Source organism: Antennarius striatus, chromosome 17 (assembly GCF_040054535.1).
Source record: "Antennarius striatus isolate MH-2024 chromosome 17, ASM4005453v1, whole genome shotgun sequence".
Taxonomy (NCBI): Eukaryota; Metazoa; Chordata; class Actinopteri; order Lophiiformes; family Antennariidae; genus Antennarius; species Antennarius striatus.
Genome location: NC_090792.1, coordinates 12,405,032 through 12,423,419, shown reverse-complemented (window position 1 = coordinate 12,423,419; position 18,388 = coordinate 12,405,032).

The window sequence follows — 18,388 nt, the reverse complement described above, 5'->3', positions numbered from 1 at the left end:
AGCACATTCATTTGCAGCCACTTAAGCATTAAAGGCTATAAAACGTAGCACACATTTGGAACATCATTTGAAGAGTTTGGTGCGACAGAGAATTTTGTAATTGGCAAGATTAATAATATTTACAGCGCTGAGATGCAAATCTCACTTCACTGGGGTCCCATAAATAATTGAGCACGAACAATCACTGTGAATAATTAATTTCTAAATATTCTTCAGTGTATGTTTTTTTTTTTTTTTATGACCAGAGGGCACGCTGAGTTTCGTGTTTGCAGCAATGTGCAGCAGTAATTACGCCGAGCGTATGCGGCCCCTCTTAATTGCTGGGAGAAGTTCCTTCGTGCCAGCAGTCTTCTTCAGAGAGAAGGACTTGGAGAAACAAGAAGGCAGAGAACAGAGAAGATAGAGAGTAGACAATCATCATCAGCGTTCTGTCAATCTTGCCACTTATATTCTCTCACCATCCTTTTTATCACAGATGATCCCTGTACCAGCTCTCCCTGTCGGTGTTTGATGCTAATGATTAGAAGAGTGACGCTAATGGAACTAATTGCTTGTGGTGCATTTTATTTTTTCTGATTGCACATCCTATGGTAGTGGTAAATTAGAAAGGGAACTTTAAGAAATAAGAAATCAGTTAATGTGTGTAGTGAGATTTCCAGACCTCCAGGAACCACTAGGAATACCGCACTCCTGATTAAAAACACAGGTATCATTAAAGCATCGCCCAGCTCCCCATTTCAAATAGCGAGGTTTTAATCAGACACTGTGACTCAACTACAAAACACAGAAAGCAGAATCTGAACCTATATGTGCTTCCACTGTACTTCCTGCTGTTAAGGTCACTGATGTTAATGATAAACACACCAATTAATTTTTCACTAGGAAAATACATGACAGATGACACTTAATCAAACTTGCCTTTTCTTGATGATGCACTTGAATGCTTGATAATGCACCTGTAGCAGGCTGCAAATGTTCTGAATTATTGCTCGGCATTGTTGTTCTCTGTATTTTTACATCATCCAAAACCCATCACAACAGAACCAAAATCTGTTGTAATGGCACAATCCTGTTTCCTCCCTTCACTGAGTTGTTGCCAGTCAAAGATAAGTGATGGCTCCTTTCATTGGCTGAGGCATAAAGTGAAACAGAATGTCAGGCACAGCGCAGACAAGAAGGCACTGAGTAAAATTTTATTACGCTCTGATAGATGATTTGCACCTGTTCTGATTACGGCCATAAAACACAGTTCCATCCATTTCTTGAAGCAAAATATCCTTCGCAATTAACTCAAATCCCCTACTGAGAGATAATAACACAACAAAGTATTTTATACTTTTGAGTTTTGACAGGATGTAAAGTTTTGTTGTGTGTCTTTCTTCTTTTTTATACAGAGATTACTTGTATTTTGCTGTCCTTTCTTGTTAATTACCTCCAACAACCCCAGAGTTGTACTTTGTCAGATGCCTAAAGCCATACTAACACTCAGTGGCCTCCCTCATCATCCTATCTCTTCTCTCCTCTCTTTTACTCTCTCATCCACTCTTTTGCAGTGTAGCCAGAAACTTAACCAGAGGCCTTGCTGCTCGCTATCGATCCACGTGTCGTAATGATGGCTGAGAGATTGCTTGCACCAGGGAGTGATCTGGGAGCTAGTGCAGGATTAAGGAAGGCATGGATTGCTATTGATTTCTATCTGATACAATCATTTCATTTGGGCTCAAATCTCCTTCCTGGTGCATTGTGAACCAATCCACAGCGAATATCTTTTAATTCTCCTTCTCCCCCCTGCACCCCTCAGAGGAGCCAAACACTATAACATGCCTGTCTACTAACAGGGTCAACACCTCCTGTTGTTCTCGCTATTACTACAAAACTTATTAATTAAGGCCAGCACCAGGAATGAGACCTAAGGGCTCCACCCCCCATAAGGGACCTGAGATAGAATGAGATTTTAGGAAAGATCTCAACTTTACCACCCGATAGGTCCGATGGTTAATACAGCTTCTCTGTGACAGTTTTGTGAATAGCAGGGTCATTTACTTTGATTGATTGTTTTGTGTTGAGAAACCTCCATGTTCCCCCTGAAAATAAGGCCAATTTATTGAACAGCAGTCCCCATGGGTGAGGGTTTTAAATTTGTTGTCTCTGCTGATGAGATGTATCACTGTCACTGGATTTATGTCATCAGATCAGAATCCAGTGGTTCTTATAACACATGCCCCCTTTTTTACTGTATGAAAACATGGCTCATTGATGCTATTCTGTGATGGATTAATGAAGAAGAACTTAGGGCGGACACAGAGTAATGAAACATACACTTTCTACTGGTTAGAAAAGTAAAATGTGAGACTGTTGATGCTGTAATACAGCCAAATTTAAAAGATGACATCAGTTCAAATGAATCTAATATGCTGCTTCTCCTTTCTGGCTTGGCATCTCATGATCTCCTCCTTATGCACTTATGGGATGATGAAATTCACATACAAGCATGATGCTACCACAGACATGCTTTGTAAGTCGGCTTATTTCCTGACGTGCTCTTCAATTAGTCCAATTTATGTAGCAAGGCCAAGATTCACCTTCAAAGCAGGAGAACAAGCAGCCAGACTCCTATTGATTCGGCCCTGCTTTTCCTCGCGGCCATTGATTAAATCTCCGGCATTATTTGCTATACAGGCCAGGGGATAGCGTTATTGCTCTGTTCTGCCGTTACCTGTCAGTTTCCTTCCCTACCAGACAGAGAAATAAGACCACCAGAGGTAGAAGAGAGAAGGATGTAATGGAGACCCCCCCCCCCCTTTTCCTCTCAGTATTGAAACAGATTTGTCCCTTAATGAAGGTCTCACCACGGAAACGAGAGTGGTCCAGGAGGGTCACAGGGGTTCCAGTAGACGCCCCCTTATCCTGGGCTGGCTTACCCCCACAGCCACTGGAGATGACAGTGCCCCAGTCCAAGTGTTTGACCCCTTAGATTGATTTATCGTAATCAACTGTGGACCAGGAAGAATCCGGAGGATGCCTATGTACCGAGGAAAGGCACCTTGGGACCATACAGACAATCACTATACCCTCCATCAATTTAAACATGACAGGAAGCAAAGACAGAGAGACAGAGAGCTGCCGCTGGAGAGGGTGAGAAAGGAGGTTTCGGGTAGGTGGGGATGGCTAGATGAATGACTATATATGTGTGTGGGTGTACGTGGATTGGTGGCGATAGTGGGGGATATAGGATGCAGGGTCCCTAAGGCCAAGACAGTTAATTAGCTTTGTGAGAAAACAATCACACTAACAATCCAAATAAACTTATTAGACTACTCCCATTATCGTAGCAACTCTCCCAGGGCAGTGGCAGGTGGCAGGTTGAGAGACAGTTTTTCCGTCCCTGCAAAAGATTTGCACATTTGCGTGGTGATTCTGGAAAGACATGCAAACTCTTGCACAAATTTCGCATACAACACATGACTGTCCTAATGTGGAATGATACCAGCTCATTCAAGCATCCTTTAACACCATTTTTAATCACCGGAGAAGTGTAGCTTCTGCATTTATTTCGACAGGAAATGAGAGAGGTTCAATTATGTGTGAGATACAAAGGGAAATGATTCCACAAGCACCCCTTCTCACTTTCACCACTCACTACTGGCCTTGTGTCACTGAAATAGGGTACAAGCCGATGATAAAAGTCAGCTTGGCACATAAAGCAGCATCTGCCCACGCAATCTGCACAAAACTGAGTGACCAGTCTTTAGCAGCCATTGGAAGCATAAACACATCCCCCTCACCTCCTACCAGCACTTCAACAGATTAAATAATGCTCATCGTAAATTTTAAAGGAAGGGAGGATTTCACCCGAGTTGGACTCAGCTCTCCGCGGACACGTGATTTCTGAACTGATTGGCCAAATCGTAAATAGTAAAAGGCGGCCGTCTATCATCCGCTTGCAAACATACGTTACATAAAAACCTAATGAGCACAATCAGGAATATATTTGTTTGATTTAACTACCAATGTGTAGACCATGGCCTTGTGCTAATGCACTTGTAGTCTGGTACAACTGGCATATGGCCGCTTGGGATGATATGCCGAACATAAAGAGGCCAGGGTGTAGAGTGAGAGCAGATGCAGTCCTCTAGGGGTGTGGTTGGCATCGAGCTGTTTTCCTTGGCCGGTGTCCATGCTTTCCCACTGGTGTAGGACTGTAGGAGATGCTTTTAATATGGCTTTAAGTCCCACTGAACAGTGGGGAACCTTAGGGATCTAATTTAATACGGGCCAGCTGCCCATCTCTCCTGTTAACAGCCTGCCATATGTAGGTCTGTAGTCCAAGAGACTGTGAGCAAGTTGTCGACTGTGTGCCGTGAACTTCTATGTTTTAATGGTGCATGTCTGAGTGTAAGTGTACATACAAGTGCCACGACTTCTTCATGGCAAAACTGTCTGAAGTACAAAGTTACAAAGTGAATCTAGGATCACATCTAATGCTGAAGAATATAATTTAGTAAAATTATAAGATTTTTCAAGCGATATCTGATTCAATAAGTAAAACAGTGATTTAAGGAATATATCACCAGCCGTTCAGAACTGAAGAAGTTTCTTAGATGAGAGACAACATTTTCAAGATACACACATGCAAACTAATTTCACACAACACAGTTAGGGTTGCGTGGTTGAAGAAAGAGGCTAAAATGTGGCAGTCCAATAATTGAAGACCTCATGGGCTCCAAAGCCACCCAGTCCTCCCCATGAGGATGTGAAAGCTGAGGTCTGACACTTGGCCAGTGGAGACCACAAATCCTCACGTCAAATTTGACCTCCAAACCACCACAGAATGGTGAGGTCACCCCTCGATCAGAACACACGGATGACTTTTATCGTGTTTTGTGGAATTCATTCTGCTCACAGTGATGTCGTTGTAAAGGTGTGTGTTGACAAATAGGTGAGTATGTTGTTTCAGGGGGGAGCCAGCTTTTACAAAGCTCTATTATTGAGAGAGAAGTCTGGTTTTTAAAGCCCCTTTGAACTGAATCGTACCCCAATAGTAAAGTTTACTGACTTTGAGAAACCCAAAAGTGTGGAGCCAATCTCCCTGATGACACAAATAAACAGTATGTGGAGACATGATGAAAGAAAACAAACAACTAAAGATAATAAAGTATTTTGGGGTTGTGTGTCTGTGTTTATGGTGTGTGCAGAGTAATGATGCGCCATGTCTGACCAGAAAGTCGCATCTTGATGATGGATGGCCGATTATAGCAAGATCTTCCTGCTCGTCCCAGGCCCGATGTGCTCTGTTATTAGCATGCATATAAATGGATCATACCCGGCAGCCTCTTCACTCACATGCACTAATGCCATTATGCAGCACTGTCATGTCCATCAATAAAGCATAGTCATACTGGGAATTTGAATATGTGCGTTTGTGTGTGGAGGTGGTGGTGGTGGTGGTGGGGGTCGATATGCGATAAGGGCTTCTTTCCCAGGGTTTAGCACATGGGTGTGTGTGTGGCTGTAATTGTGAGGAGTGTTTTTCCAGACTGTGATTCTAAACCTCCTTCTTTAGTGAAGTCATGAGCTCTTAAAGAAAAGAGTAGAGCCTCGTATTGTTAAAAGAATGGAAACTCATTTCACGAGTGGAGCACATGTTGTGATTGAGGGTGGGGTAGAGGCTCTGGTTTCTTTAGTGTGCTTATTTGTATGTTTTAGAATGTGCATATATTCATATGTGTGCGACATGACATACTGGCAACAGTGATGCTCAATCCTGGCATTAAACTTGGAAAGCACACAGCACAGTGTGTTTGAGTATGTCTATGGGTAGAGGATACTCTCTTTGCCAAAAGGCATTTCCTAATTTACTACCTGGCAACCCTCATTATGGGGGAAGCACGCCATCTAGGGAAGCATAAATCTTCCTAACATACAGGTTACTGCTCTTTTTATGTTAAAATTCTGCTTGCCTCCCAATGTTACAAACAGTGTTTGCTTTAATAACACAATCTGTTCCACACAACTGCCATTTGTTTTATGGACTATATATGTTTCAGAGTTACACTCACAAGCAACAGTCAGACAGCAGGAGATATTGGTGGGCATAATGAACAGTCCTTCTCCCCAATAAGTGACATCAGCACCATATTGAAGAGAGAAGATGTGAATTATGTAAAATGTCTGGTAGAATTTCTCAGCTCATATTGCTGTGGTAAATCATTAGGAGACATCATTGAGATTATTGCTACAAAGAAGAATGTTTCATAAATCTGTTTGTATGTACATGTGTGTATTATGTCAGTGCATGTGTGTGTACCAAAGTCTCAGACTTCCCTTAATGATGCTGTTGTGTCCTTTTGTTTTCGGTATCAGCCAATTTAGGACATGTATCCCATAACTCTACAAACAAAAGTATCATCAGGATGATTTCAACGACTTCTTAATTTTGCAAGAGTAACCGGCAGTTTTGTGCTGTAGGTTTCTTGCAATACTTTTCTGATAATCCAACGCAAATAAACAGTACAAATAGTTTTTATGCTTCTGAAAATCAAGAAAAATACAGTAGGCAACAACTGTAGCATGACAATAAAAAAAAAATTTGTAATAAAAATAGTACTAGACCTTTCGGTCCCCTCAGTAATATTTTGTTACTACAATATCTTCAGGGCTTATCCTCACAACGGAGTGTGACTGAAATGTCCATTACGTGTAGCTGAACTTTGATAGCACTCTCAGCTGGACAAATTCAGTATGTAAAATGTGAGATAGCCAGCAGTAAGTCATTGTAACTTCTTCTAGCCTTTTGGAAAGCATAGTGTCAGGCCTCTCTGCTTTTACAGCCACAAGCAGCAGGGAACGTCCTCTGATTGGCAAGCATGTCAAGTTAAATATGTCTTGCGCCTGCTGACACACAACCCAGCAGTTCACATGTTGGTTTGGCAAGGCAACTGCTGTCAGAGCAGGTTTCACTACATGTCTGTGTGTGTGTGTGTGTGTGTGTGTGTGTGTGTGTGTGTGTGTGTGTGTGTGTGTGTGTGTGTGTGTGTGTGTGTGTGTGTGTGTGTGTGTGTGTGTGTGTGTGTGTGTGGTGTGACTGTTGAGGTGGTGGGACAGAAGAGGGTGTAGAACAGAGGTATAAAGGGGTGGTAAGGGAAGTGAAGGGAGGGTGAGGTGAAGTGTAGTAATGGGGTCAGTCCCAAAGGTGAGGGCTATAATCCATCAGTAAGCTCTCCTCCCGCGTCTGTGCTATATAACAATGTGCAAGAGATGCATCCGCGCATGTAGGCACACATTAACACACTCACCCTGACACATTCTCATCCAGCCACAGCGTCCAACCACATCTCAGTGTGTGCTGTTTGATGAAAACCAGAATGCCCCACCAGATCACACAAATCCCAAAGCAACTTTCAGGCAACTTTAGCATCACAGGCCAAGCTGTGTCTGTGTTGACAATATTTAATGCCCAAGGATTATCCCTGGAGTTCAACAAAGAATCTAGACCACTGCTGACACACTGTGGGTTTACACAAGCCTTTGATGGATACCCCTGAATCTATTAACCAGCTGCGTACAGTAGGTGCAGCTCTACCCTATGGAGTGCTGCATCACTCTTTGGTGCGCTGTCGTTTCGTGTTAATTGTACCGGGCTGTGTCAAGGTGCCAGCTGGAGAGGATGGAATATTCAAAGCTGTCAGCAGGAACTTGTTCTCAAGTCGCCCAAAAGCCTAGAGCATTCATATTCAATCATCTACACTTTATGTCTACACTGAAAATGCTAAAATGTTTGTTTGTCTTTACTTTTACCAAACCACCCCACTAGTCCACCCCACTAGTATCTATAAAGTAGACATATGGATGGGAAAAAAAGTAGGAAGGGCCTCAAATGCCAAAAGCTTAATTTCAATTTGAGCACAGGAACTGAAGGGATCTTCTATTTCCTTTCAACGGTAAATTAAAGAGAATAACCCATGATAGTGTGATGCATTTGCAATAATTCATTTTCTGTAGTTGCCACATTGCTTAAAGGGTGTTCAGGCATTGAAACTTGGCCAGCCTTACAAGTGAGAGGAAGAGAGCTTTAAACCTCCGGCCAGGTTCTGCCTGGAACAAGGCAATCTCCTTCGCTCACAGAGCCTGCATTTTTAATGAGAACATCTGCTCCGGTGGCCCTCTGGTGGAACCGAGGCTTGCTTAATCACACAGTTGAGCCCCTCAAGTCCCTCGCAATGGGATCTGTTCAGCCCAGTGATCAGACAGAACTGGCAAATTTGCACTAGAGCAAAGCACTGGCTGGTGGAGACTAAGGATAGTGGGTTGGACAGTGCATAGGGGATGTATTTGATGCAAAAAAAAAAAAAGTGAGCCATGTAAAAAGGATGATGCAAAACAATTTATAAGCAATCAGTGGCCTAGAGATGGGAGGTGAGGCTTTGGGATGAGGCTTCGGGATCAATATAGACTTTTTGTATATAGTCACATAAACACATTATTGGTGGATTATTATGCATTTGCATGAGGATGAAATACAAAGAAAACCTTACTCTACCTGTCCCTTCCTTAAGAAATGCAGAAGCTTTCATGATTCACAACAACACCACAAAAGGACTATGTAGCCATCAGGAAAGTCATATGTTTCACAAAAAGGGCTGAAAGGCATACTTCTTATAGAGGATGATGAGAGGTCATCACTTTTCTATTATTTCACTGTTTAATTGCAGACAGAGTCATGTTCATTCTTTACGCTCCCAATAGTGTTTGGAATGCAAACAGTGTTTTAAATCTATAACCATAGTGTTGGAATGGCTGGAGGGTCCAAAATACAATGTTATACAAAGAAGGGCAACATAGAAATTATTCCCATCATATAAGCCAGAGTGGTTAAAATACAATATAATAAACATGAAATGCATTCTAATGCCCAAGCAGTTGTAAATCTGTGGGGTTTTTGTCACATCAGGTGATAATAAAATATTAAATTTCTATTCAAATCTATTGCCTTAGTGTGAAAATGACTGGAGGGTCCAAAATCCAATACAAAGTGCTTTATGCAAGGAGGAGCAATATAAATTCAATTCAAATCACTCACTCTTGTTCAAATTGCTACACGATAAAATGTTAAATGTGTTCTAATGCTGATGATAAATTTTTGCATTGCTTGTTATTTTTATATGCATGCTATAATTTAAATGGTTTAAGGAAGAGAATGCTTTGCATGCTAAGATTATGCATCACAGAGTTTACCTATTCTAAATTAAATCTCTGCTGTGCCACTGTTGGCTGGTGTTTCAAATCAGTGACTATGTTTACCACTCCGATGCCGTTCATTTAAGATATTTTGCCACCCAACAACAAGATACAATGGAGATTTTGAAAGCTTATTTTAATCATATGATCCATATGAGATTAAATATATTAACTATAGCACACTTGAAAATAAACTACACTAACATCTAGGGTATAAAACTTTCATTCAACTCTTCAGGTTCTATTGTATTTCTGATCTTGGTGGGAGTGTCCAACATACAGACACGAATTCTGAACAAGTTTGTTAACTAAGTGAGTATCACAATTAAAAAGGCATTGTCTCAGTCATGATGAAGAAAGACACTTAACCAGCATTATATAGCTGAAGTCTTCACAGCAATTATTTCCCTGTGTACTTGGGCATGTATGCTGCACTGTCCATATATATTTGTGTGTGATTGTGGAAAGACGTTTTGAGTGGTGCCACCATTAGTCGAACTGTAGCAGGGAGTTCAGCTTCCTGTGTGGGCGCTTGGATGTCTACAATCACATTTCAAACAGTGTTCTTTAGGAGTGATACCATCAGATCAAAGATGATCTACAACAAAGTTTATTTCTCATAAGGACAGCAAGCTTACATCATTTGTTGACTCCATTTAAATGAAGAAGAGTTAGATGGTAGTCATCAAAGTAAGGTCACATTCTTGAATTGTCGGTATACTTCCCCCACTATGTCCACTGGTATTGCTTTTATTCCATTTCAACCGAGCCCCAAAGCTGCACCCCAGCTGAAGCACATAGTGTTCTTCACCTGTTTATAATAAATGTATTAATACTGAACATGTTACATATCCAAATTGCAGCACTATGCCAAAAAATACTACTCTGAGGAAAGAAAGAAAGTCACGTTTCAAGTAGATAACAGAAACGGTTTTAATCTCAGACAGATTAATACTGTAGTATTATAGTAAGATATGTTAATTTAATTATGTATAAAAACTCAATTTCTTCTTCAATAGTTGTATATTATTCAATAATTAAATAATTCAGATAATAAACTTATGTAGACACACACAGTAGGCATTCTATAAATTATGTACAGGATCGACCTCTATAACTGGTTACATTATTATCTGCAGCTCCTTGCAGGTTCAGACCAAAATTGTAATTGCACGATGTGGAAAATACATGACTTGGCATTTTAAGAAGTAAAGGAATGGCCATTATCTGTTCTTAATATCGAGCCAACTGCTCCCTCTCTCCTTGTCCTGTGATCATCCTCATCTATCATCATGTTTATTTTAACCGCGAGGTATACAAACACACTCATTATGGTTATGTATTTGGATAAAAATATCTTGCCTTATCTTAAACAGGGTTGCATACAGGATCTGGTTCTCAAGGGAGGACCTGAAGACCTTGCTCGGCTTTTGCGTTTTGCATGTGGACTACGTGCTTTAAGTCCCTGTCATCACTTGGGTCCACTTCAATATGAACGGTGTGTGATAGCCTCCATATTTTCACCAGTCCCCTGCCTTAATGTAAACCATCTAATATTGTGAAACTGGCCTTCTATTATGAATGCAATGCTGTTTTCACCACATTAGTTCTTTAACTGTTCTGTTATTTTGCACCCCCTTTCTCTATATAAAAGCTTAATAACTTTTCAATGTGATAATTAAATCACAGGACCATGTCGTCATCCTGCTTATTGCAGTTTTCAAGAATGTGGGCGGTGCACAGTACATGCACGTGGGATTCCCGACTATTTAAAACTCCAACAGTGATTGTTAACTAAAGCTGACCAGAGAACCTCTCATGTGCCCCCATGCTATCTGCAACACATGGACAGTGTAAGTTAAGGCTGACCAGTGAAATACGTTGTGAACAAATTCAAAAAGTTTTATGCATAATTTAAACTCACACTTCAAAATGCATAGACGCACAGCAAAATGCTGGAGGTTCTAAATTAGAGTCCTGTGATTAGGGGTTTATTTGTGCATACATTTTTATGTGGCTGTGTGTGTGTGTGTGTGTGTGTGTGTGTGTGTGTGTGTGTGTGTGTGTGTGTGTGTGTGTGTGTGTGTGTGTGTGTGTGTGTGTGTGTGTGTGTGTGTGTGTGTGTGTGTGTGTGTGTGTGTGTCTGTGTGCGTGTGTGTTTCAAGTACAGCAGACAGACTGACCCTCTTAGCACACTGAGCGCAGTGAAATATGAGCTGTTGAGATGCTTTGAGACCCGTAGCCTCTGGTTGAACTTTCAATGAGGCCCACAATGTGCCTCAACCACTACCAATTAGATAGCACCCATAATGCAACCTGAAAGATGCACTGAGCTTGATGACTTTATAAACATCCTGCCTGTATATGACTAACGCTCAAAGTCTTGTCATTTTTGGTGTGTGTGTGTGTGTGTGTGTGTGTGTGTGTGTGTGTGTGTGTGTGTGTGTGTGTGTGTGTGTGTGTGTGTGTGTGTGTGTGTGTGTGTGTATCAGATATGACTGTGCACGTGAATTTCAGTGTTTTGAGTGTTTGAGACTGACAGACCCTTTTTTCCAGGAATACAGTCCCATCCTGTCTCTCTCTCTCTCTCTCTCTCTCTCTCCCTCTCTTTCTCTCTCTCTCCCTTGCTCTCTCTCTCTTTTTCTCTCTCTCTTTCTCTCTCTCTCCCTCGCTCTCTCTCTCTAACACAAATACGAATAAAGTGAAGAAAATTGCTAAAGAAACACCTCAGACACCCAGTGATACCAGTAACTCTGAGACAGAAAATGACAACAGATTAGGGATGAGCGAGTACACCAGTATGTATCTGTATATGTATCTGTTCAACCAACTAGATTATGGGTATCTGTATCAGTACTCGGAATGGGCGGGGTTTAAACCGGAAGTGGGTGTGGTTTGACCGGAAATGGGTGGGGCTTAAATCACTTCATTATTTTAAGTCTAAAATTTTATATGGATTGATCACAAGTTGCTATATTTATTGTTTATTTTAAAACTATTTACAGAACAGACTCGAAATTGAGATTCAAATCAATGTTTTTGATCACAAAAGTAAGATAACTATTTACAGAATAAGTTTTTTATGGAACTGAGTCAGAACATGAATATTCTTAAGTCTATGAATGATTATTTACAGAAGAGCCTCAGAATTGAGATTCAACGCTTTTGATCACAATAGTAAAGGAACTATATATAGAACAAGTAAACAAAAAAGCATTAATGAAGTGCATGCAATACGAAATTATCAACTACGAAGTATGCATGAACAAGAATTGTCTTAATACTTAACAAAACTTTTTTTTTTTTTCTTCTTTTTCAGTTTAATTTTTTTTTATAATCAAACTGGGCCATTTTGTTTCACATTAAGTTAAACAACGTTGATCGCGGTGAGTTTGTGTGTGTGTGTGTGTGTGTGTGTGTGTGTGTGTGTGTGTGTGTGTGTGTGTGTGTGTTTGTGTATGCGCGCTATGTCTCATTTAAAATATTTATAAAGTATAGAATTATTAACTTGAACAGAGTTTAGAACAAATACGTAAAAAACGAGTGGAGGCAGTGGTTAAATGCAGGAGTACGTGCAACAAAAAAAACAACAACAAGAAAGTTCACCAGGTAACCAAACACCGAAATAGAGGCAAGCTGAAAAAAACTAAGAAGAAAAACGTGAGGAACAGTGAAGCCACCAACAGAGAGATCAGTAAATGTCTTCTTTTTTTTTTTAATGTATTTTTTTAGTTTGATTAATTTTGAAAGGTTAGATATGTTTCTTTGTTCAGGAAATGCACAGTAATAATGAAAATCCTCTTTACGTGAATCTCTTTTAGATTTAGTGTCAAAGTGATCATTTTGTAATTTGACTTTTATGAATAAATGTGATATTAAAAATAAAAAAAAATCTCTCCCTGTCTCTCTCTCTCTCTCTCTCTCTCTCTCTCTCTCTGTCTCTCTCTCTCTCTCTCTCTCCCTGTCTCTCTCTCTCCCTGTCTCTCTCTCTCTCTCCCTGTCTCTCTCTCTTTCTCTCTCTCTCTCTCTCTCTCTGTCTTCTCTTTCTCTCTCTCTCTTTTGACTACATTATCTTATCTGATTACTCTCTCAACTGAGATGCGCAGACAAACTGGAGACTGCAGTGTAATATAACATGCCTGCATGACTTGTGGTTGCTACATGAGATATGCCACCACACACATCATACCACCGGTAACATCAAATCTGTCTACTTCCCTCCAAGACCTGAAGGCTTCATTGTTATTAGCCGTACAGAGGAACTCAGACAGCCAGGCATATCAATACTGCAGCAAAACTCTCTAATTACACCATAAATTAAAGCAATCTCCGGCCGAGCTATGACCAATTTATCTGCAGACCTGGATTTAATGTGCACAGGGAGCTTGCGTTGCCCCGTAACTTGTGTACACCACAGAACAGAATAAGGTACCAGCCTGTAAAGCACACTCCACGGCAATGAATGATACCTCCATCTCACGCATTCTCGATCATTTCAGCCGAAAGATAGCTTTCCCAGCTTTGGATCATAAAGTGGCAGTGAAACTGTAGCCTGCCATCAGTATACAGCACTATTAAATAATCCACAGTATTTTCAGTGGCCTGTGGGGACGACGCAGAGGATGGTATAAACATTAGAGTGAGGAACAACCCTCCAGTAAGCCTTTTTATGCCATGTGAACAGGTGTGAACTTTGCCTCTATCCTCTCAAACAATTGTTAGAAGAAATAAGCAATATCAAGCTCAAGATTCTGCCACAGGCTGAAGCAACACATTCCCCTTGAAGTGTATCCAATGATTTTCTTTCTAAAGCTGTATGATAACAGCTTGTAAATATAATCCCATAAATACTGGCTGAATTTTAACTAAACTTGACATTTTTGTCAGTCCTTTTACATGCATATTGCTTATACACTTCAATACTGCAAGGTACAGTGCTCCATGGTGTCAGATGCTCTGCAAAGTTGCAAAGCATTGGGGCTTAACTTTAAATGGGCCACCTGTTCCACCAATCCATCTTTCAGGGTGCGACAAGTTTGAGGTCAAGGGTAAAGATTGGTCGTTTGGGAGGGCAGAAAATTGAGGTCAGACAGAGAGAGGAAGGGGAGTGTGGGAGGATAGGAGTAAAAGTAAAAGGAAGTACCTTGCACTCACATGCACCGTGCACGTGGCCATGCTGGTAGTAATCACAGGGAGACTTCTTGATAATGAAAAATAACATATTAGTTGGTGCAATATAGATTATTCTCCATCTTATTTAGTACCACCTTATCTGGTTTCCTAGTAAATAAGTTGTAATAAATCTCTTTTTGGCTGATACTTTTAATGAGGTGTAGCGCTCCAAATCTGAGGAGAAAGACAAATGAGATGGGGTTAAAGAGAGAGAGACAGAGTTTAGAAACAGAGATAAAAGGAAGATATGTGACCGCCAGATTGTTTTTTGGCCAAATACTGTGGTTTCAGATTCTCCCAGAGAGCGCTGTGAGCGTCTTGCGTTGACATGGCTGTAACAGAGAAATCCAACGGACCAGTGACTCAATTAAAATGTTGCACTTTGCATATTAATCACACCAAGACAGTGTACTGTTACAGCCTCAAGGTGTTGGATGGTGTCCATTAACCAACTCGGTGTGGGAGTATGTTGATTCAGAATTGGTTTTGCTTATATATTAAACAATTTGATGGTTTTACAACGGATGATTACTCCTTCTACTTTTTAATTTATAGTGTTTTTGTCTTCACTTTTCCACCTCAGGATGGAATGGCTGTCAGAGACATTTCCTCCCCTCTGCTACATTTGCCCTCACCTCCTTATGAAAAATAGTTTAGTGCCATTTTGGAATGTTGCTGGAATAAACATTGTATAGCTTCATAACTAGAAGAACTGTTGACACTGTAAGTGTTAAATGCAAATAGGTTTGGCACCAAAGAAAAGTAACTTTCTTGCTAAGAGCAGAGAATGTAGTAAATACAGCACAGATGCCTCTGAGAGACAACAGTTTTGAAAAAAATAGAAAAATCCAAGCCTTCTACCTAAATATTTCTCTTTATTCTTTATGGAGTACAATTTTGTAAGCTCAAATAAATGCACAGCACATGCAAATATGGTGCATGAGATTCCTGTCCTTGGGCCAAAAGATCTCGGCTGTTTTGAATTAGCTGACTCCTCCACAGTTCCCCTGAAAACATTGCAGAAAATGACTTTTTAAAGACAACAACAAGTCATTAAAATGAAAGATCGTTTTAAATTCATTGTTTATTCTTCACCATTGTGCTGTTTTAAGAGCGCTTTAAATTAGGTAAGGAAGTGAATACCTTCAGGGGACGATGTGCGTGTGTTTTATGTGTGTGTGTGTGTGTGTGTGCGTGTGTGCGTGCGTGCGTGCGTGCGTGCGTGTGTGTGTGCGTGTGCCTGTGTGCATACAGTATGTGTGTGTGTGTCAGTGTGCCTGACTATGTGACTATTTGTCCCATCGCTCAAATTAGTGTTAATGATACATCAGTCAAAACTCCTACACAACTTGACAGCATGGTGAATATTTAATAAGTCTATACTATTGTCACTGTATAATACCATTAACACTAATGACACCATGCAGTTTATACAGATGAAGGAAAAGTATGCATTTAAAGTATTGGCATATACTATTTAATACTTTAATTATTATATTGATAGCGAATTTGATATTTCAAACTCATATTTTATGTGCTCATCCTGAACTGAAAAATATATTTTGTGCAAAACAACCTTTGTTGGTTTTAATGTGTTTCTATGGGGACGATGTAGTTCATAGTCATTTTTATTATTATATTTAGATATTTTAATTGATTTGCCTTGTCTACTTAAGTTTGAATTATTTTTGCAAGTTGTTTTCGCCATTCAATATTTCTAAAGTCGCGACTCTTGCAGTTTCATAATACACACCTTTAAAAAAAAAAGGAGAAAAAAAAAGTCAGCCGGGTTCTAACATGATGATGCATCCAATAGGCAGGATTAATCATCTCTCTGCTACTGAGGCATAGCGCGCTGCTCCGTCTTGGCAGGGTGGAGACATCAAACACACTCTCTCTGCCCGCCTGCATACCGTTTCCCCTGGAGAGACAGAGATGGGTTAGAAAGTGGAGACTGGCCTCTGGTAGTGCAAATCTCTGTAGAGTCCATATTGATTACACCTGCCACTGGCTGCTAGCTGGAGCTGTGCACTCTGAAAGCTGGCAGCACAGGCCGAGATGGATAACGGCTTCTGCTATGCTCCGGCCAGCTACATCATCACTTGGCTTTGTAGAGCATGTGTGGGAGGCAAGATGTTGTATTTTTGGTCACTAAAGCAGTTTTAGACAACCTTTTTATAGTACAGATTACCTGCGAAATCGAGGTCCCTCAGATTTTCTTTCATTGCACTTTTATCTACGTTCCGAGGATGGCAGATTATAAAAAAAGACAAACAATAAAAAGATCAGATGGTGGCTCTGTTACATTTATATCTATCCTCCATATATTCTCCATATGCTCGACCACAGCCTTGAATGTTATAAGTTTCTTATCAGAGATGGAGAGCTCTGGAAGTGTTTCAGAGTGAGGAAGTCACAGACTTGTAAAAACATATATGCTGTTGATATCGGGCCCCAAGGACTTTTCGCTAAACTCTGTTCAGAAGGCAGGAGGAGTGACTTATGGGAAGAGTTGGGCTGTAAAGCCAGTGCAAATCCTTTTCCACTGTTAGTTCACAGTCCCTGCTGTACACTGCCGGGTATATAGTGTTTATTATGGAGATGAGCTGCTATAAACTCAATATTTTCCAAAGCGCAGTGAGGAGACTGTAAAGCAGGCAAACACTGTGGATTTCACACAGGAGAGCCATAGAATGAGCAAGCTAAATGGGTGTAGAGGGATTCAGATGGCTTAGCCAGGATAAGGGACTGGGATGTAGTGGAATGTTTCTCTCATTTGTGTCTCCTGGCCTATCTCTCTCCGTCTCTCACTCTCTCTATCGCTATCGGTTTTTACACCCCAAATGTCTTATTTACAATCGTTTACCTCTCACACAGTGGTGTATGACAATGGCGCCGGGTAGCAGAAATTGAAACATAAGCCTCACTAGATCCCCAGTCACCCAAGTTTAGAAAACACACCCATGAATTCACAAATAGTTGCACAACTTAAGCGAGCATTTGGTATACTCGGTTAGCGGTTTTATAATTAAAAAGTAATTTGGCGCAGGAAAGTATGCAGCTCATTTTTACAGAGTTGTCCGCTGTAGTCGAGCAAACATTTGCTCTGCTTAATGATTCATATTCCTCAGTATTATCCTCGCTTCCTTTGTCAGTCTGTGCATTATAATTTCTCCTATCCCTGCAAGCATCTCATCCCCCAACCGTTACGCATCTGTCTTCAGTGTAGTGATCATCAAAGACCAGTGGCTCCCCTGACACCGGTACAAGAATCCAGGATCACATTGCTCCACTTTTATTTATGAGTAGCAGCGTGCGTTTAAATATCTTCTTGCATTCTGAAAGATTAGTTTGTTTTGACCTAGCCATTATTTCTGTGGTATGGACCACAAAAAAACAGATCTCTGCGTCTCAGGAGAGACGAAAATCAAAGACTCAGACCATGGAAGAGACAGTCAATTCGGGCATTTTTTGAGAATAAGCCTTGCTTGTCGAACTAGTAGCTTCCCAACTGCTTGCTGATGCCTGATGAGGTAGGAGACATGTCTAAGCATTAATGCAAGTGAAACAAAAATAAACCATTTTCAAGTATAAAAAGAGATGCGCATACACAGCTGCACCGAACTTGGCAGTGTTGCCTTTGATTTATTCCTCAGGGGTAAAAATGACGGTATTTGTGCATTTGGAAGAGAAGGAGAAAAAAAAAAAACATGACACACAAGGAACATTCCAAGTTCGCCACAGGAAATCAATTTATTTGAGAGGGCAGCCCAGCTATAAATAGGCACACCCCAAACAATAGAGCTGGAATTAATTGCCCAGATTTTGTGAAAAGGCGAGAAGACTCCAGAGAGCCAAAGTTTGTTCGGTCTTGTTTTCATATGCGTGTTGTGGAAATATTAGTCTGGTCTAGTTATGTTATTTTGTTTTGGCATATTTCAGTTTACTCACAGCTGTCAAAACAGAAGCGAGTCTCAAT